We start from the raw sequence: 4,099 nt of genomic DNA on the forward strand, positions 1-4,099 counted from the left end.
TGGTGACAGTTTGATGCTGAATCACCTCACTTTATTATCTCATCTTTAGATATAGCAGAGCTTGAGATCATACGATGATAATCTGTGTAGGGCATGCAGACATAATTCTATCCCCATTTTAAAGTCATTTATTCTGTGGTTATTTTTATTCCATATTTGATATTACTTTCTAACCAATTTTATGAAAATTTCTGCATTCATTTTTTTGTCAACTTGTTCAATTATAAATTCCTGTGTCCACATTTATGATGGAAACTACCTACGTAAATTTGTCACGCTGTAATTACACCCTCCCGCAATTTGTGCCTGTGAATATTAATGTGATGTTTAGTTCTTTACAGTTCATTTTGTATTCTGTCGTGGATTTCAGCTTTAGAAATCTTTAGGAAATTGTTTTTTGCAGCTGTTGTATTAAATTAGACCATGTTTAAAAACCACAAAGAACATTCAGCACTGAAAGTTATGCAGAATGAACTTGTTTTACAATTGCTCCAGATAATTTGCTGACCTATCAGATCAGCAAGATCTGGCTTTTATCGCTCTGCTTTTTGTACAGTCAGAGACCCATGCACAGCCTTCTGGATACTATTAGTTATCAGAAAAATCATACATGATAAATGTTCATGTAAAGAGCATGCTTGAGAGTGTTCTATACTTGGGAAGCCTTTCCAAGTAAATGTTTGAATTTATCTGAAATGTTGAAGAGTATCTTAAAAGTCTTCAATGGGCACTTTAGGCAGATCATAGTTACTGAATCTATAGTCTCTGCAGGGAGCCTCTATGGATACAAGTTCTGTTCAGGCATAGGGTTGCAAAACACATTTCTGTTGGCTTAATACAAATAAATAATGAGCAATCTTAATAGCTAGCATTTGTTGGCAATCATAAGATCACTTGGGATAAAACCTGCCTTATGTTTTACTTTATAACAAAAATATAAATACTTATAGGCAGTTGGACTTATAGTCCTCTAAATATTTTCAGTGATATTAACATTTACTGTTTCAGAAGGACTACAGGCATGTCAAACAGCAGAGGCAACATTCTTTAGACAGAATGAACAAACCCACGACCAACAAATCCAATAATGCTGCAGTCCTGCCCACAGCTGGTGATGAATGGCGGTGAATAATTAAATATCTAATGACTTCATGAACTTTGCTATCCTCAATAATGGCAGGGCCTAGCGCATAATGCAAAAGATAATACTGAAGTATTTTCAAAAAGCTTCAGACAGAGTGGATGATGCATCCTGGTCTCTTCTTCAGAACACTGGCAGTACAAATGGCAGTTCCAAAACAAATGTTCGCCCAATCAATTTACACTCAATCATCATGTCATGATAGTGCTTTCAAGCAGCACGCATGCTCTACTAACTTGTTCTTCAGTATTTAATTTAGCTTTCACCAGGTCCACATCACTTCAGATCCAATCCATTGTGCTGGGGCACAAGAGTGCACAAAGGAGGCAAATTGTAGAGGTGATGTGAGAGGAAGTGCTGTTGACAACAAGGAGCATTTGACCAACTGTCGCAACAGGGAATGCAAGAAAAATTGAAGCTAATAAAATTTCAAGGGAGAAAGTTCCATTGTTTAGAACCACATACAACACAAAGAAAGATGGTTGTGAATGTTAGAGACCAGTTATCTCAACCCTAAGATATGACTTGAAGAGGTCCTCAGGTTGGTGTCCTAAACACACCATTTTCCATTGTTTTGTCAATGACCTTAATTCATTCAGAAGGTCAAAAGTGAGATGTTCACTGATGATTGCACATTGTTCAGCACCATTCATGACTTCTCAAAACACTGAAATATTTCACACCTACATGCAGGAAGAACTGGACAACACCCAGGCTTGGGCTGATATGATATCATTTGTGCCAAAACTTACCTCTTCATGACCATCCTCAACAAGACTGAAATAACTCCACAGTGGCAGGGATCCTTCAATTACACTTGGAGAGTCCTTGACACTGATCCAGCTCCCTCAGAGCCAGCTCTAAGAGTGAACATAATGTCTGGCACTACGGTGCTTCTCTGTCAGCCAGAGCTCCCTGACAGAACCAGATTAACAGCCCCAGCCAGTGAACTTATTATATGAGGTCCACCTGACTGACCGCATTATAATTACCACAAAGAGGATGTCCAGTTATGTTTCCTTGATATTTAATAGCCTTACCATTGCAGAATTCCCATCATCAATGTCCTAGTCGCCTCCTTCATCAAAAGATTTCCTGGATCTATTATATAAATACTGTGGCTATAAGAACAGGTTGGAAACTGGGTCTTTTGTATGTGTGGCTTTCTTCTAACTCCAGAATAGTTGCCCATCATCTATAAAACACAAATCAGGAATGTTGGAGAATACTCTCAACTTGCCTGGGTAAGTGCTCCTCCAACAGTGCTCGAGAAGATCTACATCATCCAGGACAAAAGAGGTCACTTCTACATAAGTATTACTCCTTGCACTATTGTTATATGTTTTGCCTTCTACAAGATATACTGTAGCAACTTGTCAGAACTGGCTCAACGGCACCTCTCAAACTTATGAACTTTATGAAGGAAAAGGAAAACAGATGCATTGGAAAACCACTGCCTCCAAACTTCTCTCCAAGTCAGTTACCGACTTGACATAGAAATATATCGCTATAGCTTGGTCATTGATGTGTCACTACCTGATGGGCTGCGGAGGTTCAAGAAGCCAGCTTATTACAAACTTCTCGAGGAAAATTAGAAATGGACAATAAATGCTGGGCTGGTCAGCAACTGTAACATTTCGTGAATGAATAATAAAAAAAGAACGAGTCTCCAGAAAATGATATTGAATTGCATTTTAAAAAAAATTTTTGCTCTAATTATGTAACGATGAGAACGGCTGAAGATAGATTTTTTTGGCTATCAATCCACCAACCTGATCAACCGGTAAATTGTGCTAATACTTCATTTATCTACACAGTTATAAATGTTGAATAGTGCCAAATAATCATTACTACTATAACTGAAAACCTAACTCAAATTTTAGTGTTTAAAGTGTACTTCATGGACCCTGTGATTATGATTATATTGTTACTTCATCATGTCATTCTGATATATTTTGCAATATGTACAGTTTTTATTTTGCCTATGAAAATCAGATTAATTAGAAAATAGACTTTTCTTTAACATGTGAAAGCCATAAATTGCATTTTCATAAATTTGCAAATTTATTATTTCTGTGCTTTTAGTCTATTAATCAATTATGTTAATAGTGACTAATTTGCATTGCCTAATTGGGCTACTTTGGAAATACAGTTTCATCCCAAACTCAACAACTATAATGCCTATATTTGTAAAACTTAGAGGCTGTGAGTTTTATGTTATTAGGGATAACATGCTAATAATTGTGCTAATTAGAATTAATTTACATATTCAGATTTCTTTAATAAGAAAACAGACTTTTCTTCACATTTCATAAACCTTTCACAGTTATGAATAATTTAATAAAATGGAAGGAACGACAGGAATGTATTTATTGCTGACTCTGAGTGTGTGAGGAATATTTTCTAAAGCTATTTGAACCAGTTTTATTTATACTCACTTCAGGTAATTCAATGCCGTATTTGGCACTCTTTTGTTTTTTTTTTCCAAGCTGACCATCTTAAGTAATATTGTCTTAAGTAATAAATAATATTGTCTTATTGGAACTAGTTGGTAGCTGTGACTGGACACAAATGGCAAGCTTCTTATCTCTGAAAATCAATTTCAAAGTGCACAGACATGAGTTCTGTTGTCTTTCATCCACAAATGTGTGCTGCAAATTGCAGGACAGTACTGTAATCCAGTTTGATCTGACACATCACTTATGCCTGCTGGCGGATCATTTATTGACCAGAAGATGGAGTGTCACAGATCCAGGGGATAGGCACATGGCACTGTGTTTTATGATCTGAGTGGATACTGGAGCAAAATGTTAGTTCCAGGAACATTTCTTCATTGCCAGACCAGCACCTTGAGTTGTTTTTTGGCGAAGACAGTGGAGCACAACAGAGTGAGTTTTGGCAGCTATATGCTGTGATTATCATGCTGCGTTTTTCTGTTTTGGGTGTAAATTTGTCACA

At 36.7% G+C, this 4,099-nt stretch overlaps 1 long non-coding RNA gene across 1 annotated transcript in view; it reads left to right on the forward strand.

The window, feature by feature from the left end:
- Positions 1-3,309, forward strand: part of LOC122546840 — a 96,848-nt gene extending 93,539 nt beyond the window's left edge. The window contains exon 4 of the long non-coding RNA XR_006310818.1: positions 1,009-3,309. This is a non-coding gene — a long non-coding RNA (uncharacterized LOC122546840). The remainder of the gene's footprint in view (positions 1-1,008) is intronic.
- Positions 3,310-4,099: the final 790 nt, after the last annotated feature.

The sequence above is a fragment of the Chiloscyllium plagiosum genome, chromosome 3 (assembly GCF_004010195.1).
Source record: "Chiloscyllium plagiosum isolate BGI_BamShark_2017 chromosome 3, ASM401019v2, whole genome shotgun sequence".
NCBI classification, from domain to species: domain Eukaryota; kingdom Metazoa; phylum Chordata; class Chondrichthyes; order Orectolobiformes; family Hemiscylliidae; genus Chiloscyllium; species Chiloscyllium plagiosum.